At 42.7% G+C, this 10,566-nt stretch overlaps 1 long non-coding RNA gene across 1 annotated transcript; it reads right to left on the bottom strand.

The window, feature by feature from the left end:
• Positions 1 to 4,088: 4,088 nt before the first annotated feature.
• LOC107657191 (uncharacterized) lies at positions 4,089 to 4,493 on the bottom strand. Its single transcript, XR_001630652.1, has 3 exons — positions 4,408 to 4,493; positions 4,223 to 4,280; positions 4,089 to 4,124 (listed from the first exon to the last, which is right to left on the bottom strand). It is a non-coding gene; the product is annotated as an uncharacterized LOC107657191 (long non-coding RNA).
• Positions 4,494 to 10,566: the final 6,073 nt, after the last annotated feature.

Genomic DNA, 10,566 nt, shown 5'->3' with positions numbered 1-10,566 from the left:
TTTTTCTCATGCTGAGAGATAAGCAGATGTATGTGTGTGAGAAAATATCATAGATGGTGTTAAAAAAAATGACAGCGGATAAGAAGAGTTCCTATTCTCTGTTTTTATTTGAGCTTCATAAGATGAAGCATGTTACATTGTAACATTCTCTTGCAGTCACGGCTGAAGGGCTTTGTTAGGCACGACCCGGAGCGGAGTTATTCACAATACAGCACGGCCTCTCGTACCTTATTGCTTTCTTATAAAGCACATATTCTATATGACCATATTCTACATCCCTAATCCTACCCAATACATTAATAACTTAACAACTACCCTACTAACTATTAATAACCAGCAGATTAGGAGTTTATTGAATGTGAAAGTAAACAGTGGAGAAAGAAATCGGATGTGTATCATTATAATGGATGCATTGTCTCTTAAAGTGACCGCACCTAATTTACTAGCTTCTGTTGGTGTCCTTAATGTTAATCCAATAAGATGAAAGAAAATTACTCACTGCTCTTGACTGAATTACTTTGTAGTTTTAACGAGAATTAATCCACAGTCAAACCAAAAATTATTCAGACACCAGATATAGTTTATGATATTTTTTTACTAGTGGGTGCAGGACACTATAGTTCATGTTTGTAAGTGAGGATAGCAAAATAAAGTAAACTGTGACATGTTATACCCAAAAAAATCTTCATACAGTAGCTTACATCATGAAGCAAAGCAGAGGAGGATCTTGCAGCTGGACGATGTCGATGACACACTCAGGACAGGCTTTTACAAAGCATAAAAAGAGTGTAAGGCAATGGATCTTAATCCTAGTCCTGCCTCTGCTGGAGATGATGAAGCTGTTATCCTGCATTTGAGTCTCAGGCGGGACGAGAAAATACTTTGAAATAGGAGACTGACACATCATGGGCCTCCCCTCAGTGATTATTTCTGGAACCTGGCTGATACGCTTTTATTGTATAACTATATATACAAAAACAACAAAATACAAATGCACTAAATAAAATAATTTAATAAATGCATATTTACAATTGAAGCACTTAAGTAAAATAAGTATTAAATAACAAAATAAATTACGAGAGAAGGCTGACTATAATCAGCTTGCTTCCATTTAGTGAGAAAAGCCTTCTCTTCACCTGTATTAGAAAAAAAAAGCTCTTCTGGTCTTCAGTGATGCGAGGACAATGTTTGAGCGTACACACAATATCTGAGTGAGAGCAGAGCCAATTCATAAAACAACAATACATATTTAAAAGCACACGTCCAGTTTTGTGTGAGTTAAGGAAATCCGTTTGCGAGTGGAGAGATTCGTGCTCGCGCATTACATGGATCGCGTAACATTATGTGCTCTCAACATTTGTCAATACGATCACGCTATAGAAACAGCCTAAAATAAGTATAAAGAAGAGAAAAAAAAGGCGTCCCTAGGCAGCTGCCTACACATGCCAGGATCCGCCACTGCCAGATGCAGTTAAAAATATGTGAAAATGTGCATTAAGACTAGAGCACCCTCACTAATTTCAGAAGCACCCTCAGTGATTATTTCTGGAACCTCGTTGATACATTGCATAACTATATACAAAAACAACAAAATACAAATGCACTAAATAAAATAATTTAATAAATGCATATTTACAATTGAAGCACTTAAGTAAAATAAGTATTAAATAACAAAATAAATTACGAGAGAAGGCTGACTATAATCAGCTTGCTTCCATTTAGTGAGAAAAGCCTTCTCTTCACCTGTATTAGAAAAAAAAAAAGCTCTTCTGGTCTTCAGTGATGCGAGGACAATGTTTGAGCGTACACACAATATCTGAGTGAGAGCAGAGCCAATTCATAAAAGAACAATGTATATTTAAAAGCACACGTCCAGTTTTGTGTGAGTTAAGGAAATCCGTTTGCGATTGGAGAGATTCGTGCTCGTGCATTACATGGATCGCGTAACATTGTGCTCTCAACATTTGTCAATACAATCACGCTATAGAAACAGCCTAAAATAAGTATAAAGAAGAGAAAAAAAAGGCGTCCCTAGGCAGCTGCCTACACATGCCAGGATCCGCCACTGCCAGATGCAGTTAGACATTTACTAAAAACAAGCCTATCACAAGATATCTGGTCTGGGGGGGCGGGGGGTAACCAGACTTCAAGGGGGGCCGGTGCCACACCTGCCCACGACGTAGACACGCCCCTGGTGCTCTGAGAGTGTTTATAGTGCTGTGAGTTTAACACTTCATGACTGAGAGCAGAACAGAGCACAATCTTCATCATCACACAAGACACAACAACAACAACAACAACGAACAACATCATCATCCTCATCTGGACTCTCCCACTGTTTGCTCAAGGTTTGTGTAGTAACATTTTAACAAAGATTATACATACTTTGAAGTGTAAAATATTAAACATTTACAGTTTTTCATTATTATTATTTTTATTTTTTTCAGAGTGTAGAGGACAGATCACTGTAACTCAGAGTCCATCATTAATAACAGCAACACAAGGACAAGAAGTCAGAATAAACTGTAAAGTCAGCAGCAGAGTATGTAGTGGTGATTACTTACACTGGTACTTACAGAAACCTGGAGAAGCTCCTAAACTCCTCATATATGAAGCAACAAACCGTTACACTGGAACTCCATCTAGGTTCAGTGGCAGTGGATCTAACAGTGATTTCTCTCTGACCATCAGTGGAGTCCAGACTGAAGATACATGAGATTATTACTGTCAAAGTTTACACTGTCCTAGTAGTGCCGTGTTCACACAGTGATAAAGAGTCGTACAAAAACCTCCGTCAGTCAGAGTCACAGTGACTGCACTGATACAGCTGAGAGACACTGCAGCTGCTGATGAGAGGATCACAAACACCACAATGACTTCAAGTAACACATTTTCCAGAGATTATGGCATACGGTCATTAAAATGAACTGTATTTATTTATTTACTTACCTACATGAACATTTGAATATCAGATCCATCTGCTCTAGTCTGATCTGCATGAGGACTAAATGTCTGGAACAATATGCTCTGGACAGAAAAGTCAAAGGTTGAGCAGTTTGCTGAAACGTAAATGGAAATTTCAACATGATAATGACATTAATCATGCAAGAGGAATGATTGAGAAGAATGAAATGGAGGGCTTTAATGACCGAGTCCAGATCTCAGTCCAATTGAAATGTTGTTGAGGGACTTGAAGTACTTGAAGAGTTAAATCAAAATGTCCACCCCAATTTCACCCAAAACATTTAAAGAATGAAAAAAAGAATGAGAACTAGACCTTTGTGTGTGTGTGTGTGTGTGTGTGTGTGTTTAATCACAGTGGTAACACTTTATAATAACTTTAATAAATAATTAAACATTATATAATGTTTAGCTAATCATTACTTAATATATATATATATTCACATAATGAAATAGGAGTCAATGTGCTTGTTAATATTAACTAATTAACTTATTAAACATTACCAAATGATTAACAGAATTATTTCATGTAAATTTAAATGCTTATGTGATCGCGACCTAATCAGAATATACCCCAGACACCCCTGATGAACACCCAAAAAAAAAAAAAAATTATACATTCACTACTTCAAACCAACACAACAATACACCATCAGAAAAGGGAAAATAACAAAATCAAAAGAAAAAAGAAATCACCCCAAAATAAACCATAAATTCTCAGTTCCTTAACTGAGCAATATCAATGTAAGGCAAAACAAAGACATACTACCCAACCAACCCCAAGAACAAAATTCAAACAAACACCTAAACCAAATTGACTTACAACAAAACCAAATAATACAAATAAGAATAATACAATAAACAACAACAAAACAAAAAAATAAACTTCAATCCAACTCAAATGCGCACACACACACACACACACACACACACACACTCACAAACACACCCAATTTAACAAGACAAACACAAATCAACAATGTACTGGCAACCGACCACCAGGAGGCAGAGGAACAAGAGGCAACAGTCTTGCATCGCCAAGGCAAGCGATGCACAGACAATAGCGAACTGAAGGCGTTCAAAGCAACTGTGCGCAAGCAACGATCCGGCGTCCCAAAACTGGAACCGTATATAAGCCACAACAAAGCAGCAGCTGGCAACTTCTGCAAAACAACAAATAGACATGTTTCTTCTGCTTCTCTCTCTCTGCTTTTCTCCCCTCAAACATTTTAGAATATAAATAAGGTAAAAGAACATGTACCTTTCAGGCGCATGACACTTAAATACTCGCTAACAATGCCTGGACACACACGACTAATCTAAAATTACATGAAACAACAATCACATTAATCCAAATACGAATTAAATTAGTTTCCCCCCCAAACACCCATATTCTAAATGTATAATTCATTTTTGTCTAAAAGACTTTAAAAACAACAACCATACCTTTCCAGAGGAGTGAGGAAAATACACGACCCACACAACAGGTCACATCAGTGCAATGCCACGAGGAAACTGAAATCTCACCTGTGTCTATATAATTACATGATTACCTGACGTGAACTCTCACCTGTGCCTATATAATTATGTGATTACCTGACGTACCGACCCACCACACACTCCACGCACCATTCTTAAAGGGGCCATGCTACTACAATCTACCCCCAGATTTTCAATGATTGTCCCAATGATTCAACCTTCTACAGCCAAGGGCGAACATGACAGTCCCCCCCTCGCTCTGGGACGGAATTCTCAGCCTGTATTAATACACTAGCAGATATATTACCAGTAAGGGTTCTGGGCAAATGATAACGATTAGAATGTTTCCCCGCAGTTACCCTAAAAGATCTCCGTAAGCCCTCTGCCTCTACAACAAAGGCCTCTCTAGAAGCCGAATTTGAAGCAGGGGCCAGAGGGAAAGTGCAACCAGATGTCACATCCGGGACAATTGCCACAGAAGCATCCACTATAGGGGTCGGTACTAAAGGCTCAATAACCACCATCACAGAGTCCCCATCGCACAAATGTTCCCCAAAATCTTGTCCCTGTAGCCCTAGATCAATATGATTAGCCCTTTGTGCGGTTTCTGGAGCCAGCTTCAACAAAGACCTATGCACGTGTTTAACCTGAGATGGCTCATCCAATGGAGATATACTATACACCTGCCCACCTTCCTGGGGAGCTCTCACTATTTTATACAGGGCAGTAGACCAATGATTCTGAATCTTATTCCGGCCTCGAATTCCACACTCACACAGATGTACTAAATGACCCTCCACTAAGGGTTGACCCTGTACTGTCTGATCATGCAAAGTCTTCCTATGTTCAGCGGCTGCCTCCAGACGGGCCTTTACCCTCCCATAGGTTACTCTTGACCCATCCTGATGCCTAGCCACCCAATCTTCTACACTACCCATGACTGGATCTTCCACCCCTGCCAGCAGAAAATCTACAGGCAACCGCGGAGTCTGTCCAACCATCAAAAAATGGGGAGACTCACCCGTGGTATGATGGCAAGTAGTATTATAGGTAAAAACCACATGTGCCAAGTGCTGAGTCCAGGAACGTTCCTGTTCGGGTGGAAGGGAACGAAGGAGATCATGCAGTGTTTGATTGAAGCGTTCACACTGTCCATTGCCCTGAGAATGATACGGAGTCGTATGAGTCTTCTGAATTCCATAAAGATGACACAATTGGGCAATCACTGCACTCTCAAAGTTCCGACCCTGATCGGAATGAAGTCTAGCTGGCACACCCAACTTATAGAACCATTCCTGGACCAAAACACTGGCCACAGTGGTTGCCCTCTGGTCCCTAGTTGGCACCGCCAATGTGTATTTTGAGAATACATCGGTCATAATTAGTACATGCTCCCGTCCATCACTAGCTGGTTCTAAGGAAGTAAAATCAATGGCCAATATTTGATTAGGCTTAGAGGCCAACAAGTGGCCCATGGGAGCACGAGCTACTGGATAACTGGACTTTGAAATAATACACTGCCTACAGTTCTGACAACGCTCTTGAACATAGGCACTCATGCTTGGCCAATAGCATCTCCTACGAATTAACTCATAGGTTCGTTCTCTGCCTTGATGGCCATGCCCATCATGTAACTGCCTAAATACCTCATCCCACAAAACTCCTGGTAATACCAATTGATCTACCTCCTCCCCACCATCAGGAAGTTGGAGGTGGCGGTACAACAATCCCTCCTTAACGAACAATCGACCCCATTGTCGCAAGAGCTTCAGCCCAGACTTGGACATTGACTGTCTCTCCAGCTTAGATGGGTACTTTTTCCTGGAAAAAAAAAAAACGTAAGAAATACCCCTAATCTTGAATCATTCAACTGCATCTGCTGGAGCTCTTCCTTTGAACGAAATGGGAAGGCAGCAATAGCATGCTGTTCTGCACCTACCAACTCATCCCCCAACCCCTGGTGGATGTCCAATACGTGGAGTGTCTTGGGCAACGGTGTACCAGAGGACTGTGTCGAATTATAAGAGGAATACTGCCTCGACAATGAGTCAGCATTTCCATTAACACGACCAGGGCGATACTTGATCTCATAATCAAAAATTGCCAACTGAGACACCCAGCGCTGCTCAGCTGTACCTAGCTTAGCCGAATTCAGATAGCTCAGTGGGTTGTTATCCGTATAGACGGTACAACAATGGCCCAGGAGATAATCCTTGAACTTTTCCGCCATTGCCCATTTAAGGGCGAGAAGTTCCAATTTCATGGAACTATAATTCTCCATATTCTTCTCTGTAGGCCTAAGCCCTCGACTGGCATAAGCCACTGGCCGTAACCTCCCACTATGCTCCTGGCTAAGCACTGCCCCTAGTCCCAAATGGCTAGCATCAATATCAAGTACAAAGGGCTTAGCAAAATCGGCATATGCCAACACAGGAGCTGCTACCAATTTCTCCTTGAGACACTGGAATCCTTGTTCACACTCTAGGGTCCAGCAGCTCTCTATGGGTCTACCTGAGCCCCTCTTTTTCTTGGTGCCAACCAACTCTGCCACCAGGCGATGCAGAGGGGCAGCCAACTTGGCAAACCCCTCTACAAAACGCTGATAATAACTCACAAAACCCAAAAAAGATCTTAACTCTGCAGCATTACTAGGCTCCACTCTGCAACGGTGCTAATTTTACCTGGATCAGTAGAAACTCCTTCTTTGGAGACAACATGCCCCAAGTAGTGGACCCCCTGACGGAAAAAACAGCATTTCTCCAATTTGGCCTTTAAGCCCTCCTGCTGCAAACGGCTGAACACCAACTCTAATCGCTCCAGATGTTGGGCTACTGTGGTTGAGAAGACAATGTCATCCAAGTACAACAGCAATGTTTGAAACCGTTGACCCCCAAACATATGTTCCATCAGACGCTGGAACGTACTTGGGGCATTGCACAATCCAAAGGGCATCCGATTAAATTCGAATAGCCCAAAGGGTGTGCAAAAAGCGGTCTTACCTTTGTCTTGCTCTGCCACAGGAACCTGATTATACCCACTTACTAAATCTACAGTTGAGAACCACTGGGCTCCAGAAACGGCATCCAAGGTCTCCTCAATGCGGGGCAACGGGAACGCATCCTTCCTAGTCCTCTGATTTAACTGTCGATAATCGACACACAACCGTATTCTACCATCTTTTTTCTTAACAACGACTATGGGGGAAGCAAAGGGACTACTACTTTCCCTAATCACCTGACTTGCAAGCAATTGTTGCACATGTTCTTTGACAGCAGCATAATCAGAGGGAGGGATACGACGATACCTCTGTCGTATAGGGGCAGAATCCAATAGTGGAATCTCATGTGTAATCAAGTTAGTACACCCCAAATCAGAATCGTTTGCTGAAAATACAGATATATATTTACTCAACAGACCCTTCACTTGACCCTGCTCCTCTACGGAGAGGTGCGACATATCCATATTCTGGATCACCCCCTCTACCCCATCAATGCTTCCAGCTTGAGAGGAAACTATGACCTGCTGGTCCTGAGAAGCACCTGGGCAAGTAGCAATAATCTCCCCTGGCCAGCTAATAGGCTGGACCTGACACAATGTTCCCACCACTAGCCGCGGTTGCAAAAAGACATCCAGTTCACTTATGTTAACCATAGGAACTTTAGCGATACCACCCCTTACGAGAATCAGGGATATGGATGCCAATAAGCCAGACGGAAGTGGGTTCCCATTGTCCAAAGCCTCATAAAGAGCCATAGACAGGGACCCACACTGCACAGCACAAGTAACTGGGACAAACTGCATGGAGTTGACCGGAATGCAGACCACTTGTCTACCCCTAACACGAACAGGCCCCCAAATAAACTGACTTCTGGGAGCAATCAGTCTGGCAGTACTGCATTGCCAACTGCCACGCTGGAGCTTCTTTAACTATCGGAAGATCAAACAACTCTGGGCCATGTTGATTGAATACCTCCTGAAAACACTCACCTATCACATTTATCCCCAATAGACCCGGCAATCCTGACGTTGGAAGGACCTGTGGAGGGTCCTTTACAATAAGGACACCCTTATTGTGAATGTGTCTACCTAATATAACAAAATCCAACTCAAGGTATCCTACAAAAGGAATCGATAACCCATTAGCTGCACAAAGCTGCAACCACCCACAGTCATTCAACCTTTCCTTACCCCAGGGTTCAAAATGTGCTAGGAAGAAGCTCTCTGTGACAGTGGTTACCATAGAGCCTGTATCCAATAAACATGGAACATTAACCCCACCCATATTAACTATGACGGAGGGGCACTTACCCAACAGATTGGAAAATCCAGCACTAACAGAGGCAGGAGCCAGTGAGCCAGGCCCTATCCCTTCTGAACTGTGGCTCATCAGTTCAGAGGGTGGCAGTTTTCCGTCTGCCCGTTAGCAGGCAGGACAAAGTTAAATATGTCTGAATTAACTTCGGACAGATATGACAAATGAGACTTCAAATCTTTAATAATCTCAGAGTTTTGCAAATGGGCACCAGTAACAGACACTTCGTATGGTCAATCCATCTGTATCCGGACAATCAGGAGAAACACTAACAACACATCTTGGTCTGGCGGCTAACAGGGAGTCTGGACCAGTGCGACCGGCCCGAAGTCGCACTGCCGACTTCTGAAGAGCGGAAGTGGCGTTTTAAAAGGACTGCCAGCTGATCGCTCCAATTACCGCTGATAGACGGCAGCACTCCTAGTAAATCAGCAGCGATCTGAAACCCAGACAGAAAACATCCAACAGAACACAAATATTATGGAAACACAAAAGACATCATAACGTAACACACACTCGGAGACTGAAGTTGCCGTAAACTTTGAGTCAGTTGATTAAGCTGTTCCTGCTGGTCCCGCATTATTCTCTTCAGTTCCGTCAGCTCTGAAACATTAACGTTCGATGGGCCAGAGAAATCTGTCTGTCCCTGTACTCTATACTGAAGAGCAGAGGAAGCTGGGACCGAATGACTCCTCTCCCTCATCTCATAATGAAATCCCTCATCCACCCATCTAATGGCTTCTTTACGAACATCCAAGAGAGTGGACTCAGGATTTAAACTAACAAACGTTTAAGCTCCCGCCGCAAGCCACTATCAGTCACATGCTCCACAAACTGGTCCCGAAGTAAAACCACTGAATTAGGCATACCTCCTGGAGCCTGCTGTACTACCTTTTCCATTAATGCAAAAAGGGCATGGGAATACTCTTGCAAAGACTCCCCCTCCAGCTGCTTATGGGAAAATTAATTCTGCTGCAGGGCAATATAGGACTGTGGACACCCATAAAGGTCCCTCAAGATTGAAAAAACCTGTTCTGGTGTTTCCCTATCCTCCCTTGCCCTATACTTAATCTCATTCTTAGCAGGACCCTCTAAATGGTCAAGAATAAATAAGGTCTGTTCCAAGAGAGGCAGATGTCGGACCCGCAAGCAAGCCTGAATCTCCTCCACCCACTCAAATACACCATCTTCCCCTCTGCCGCTAAAAATACAGCACCTCCGTTCCCTAGGGACGTAGACCACTCGTTCAACTATAGGGCTCAGGACAGGTGGGGCATTCACAGTTGAGGGACCCACAGCTCCCATAGCCTGGCCTGCCTGTTGATGATGCAACCGCTCATTCTCTCCCCTCAATGACTGCACCTGTCGTCGCAACTCCTCCAGTTCGACCTCCATTACTAAAAAAAAATCAACGGGAAAAGAGGAAAAAGAGAAACCTTACCACTTAAACCAGGTTTCATCCACTACCAGAATCCTATTGTCTGTGTCTTACCAGCTGCTGCTTTGCTGTCAAGAGAACACCCCACAGACATACAAAAACACTAAAATATAAAAAACAAAGAAAATTAACAATTTCTATGTGGCAGTCTCTGCCTGTTACTTTAGGAACGTGCCGACTACGCCAATTGTGATCGTGACCTAATCAGATTATACCCCAGACACCCCTGATGAACACCCAAAATTATGAGCCTCCCAGTAGCAGGCTTTCAATTAAATGAAAAGGACAAGCAGGAACAATGCCACAAGATCACAAGTTTATTGATCAAAATCACTACTAAAAACATTGAGCTCAACATTCATTAGAAAAAAAAAAA

This window comes from Sinocyclocheilus anshuiensis, unplaced genomic scaffold (assembly GCF_001515605.1).
Source record: "Sinocyclocheilus anshuiensis isolate Anshui unplaced genomic scaffold, SAMN03320099.WGS_v1.1 scaffold8144, whole genome shotgun sequence".
Taxonomy (NCBI): Eukaryota; Metazoa; Chordata; class Actinopteri; order Cypriniformes; family Cyprinidae; genus Sinocyclocheilus; species Sinocyclocheilus anshuiensis.
This window is presented reverse-complemented; position numbering and strand designations above follow the sequence as displayed.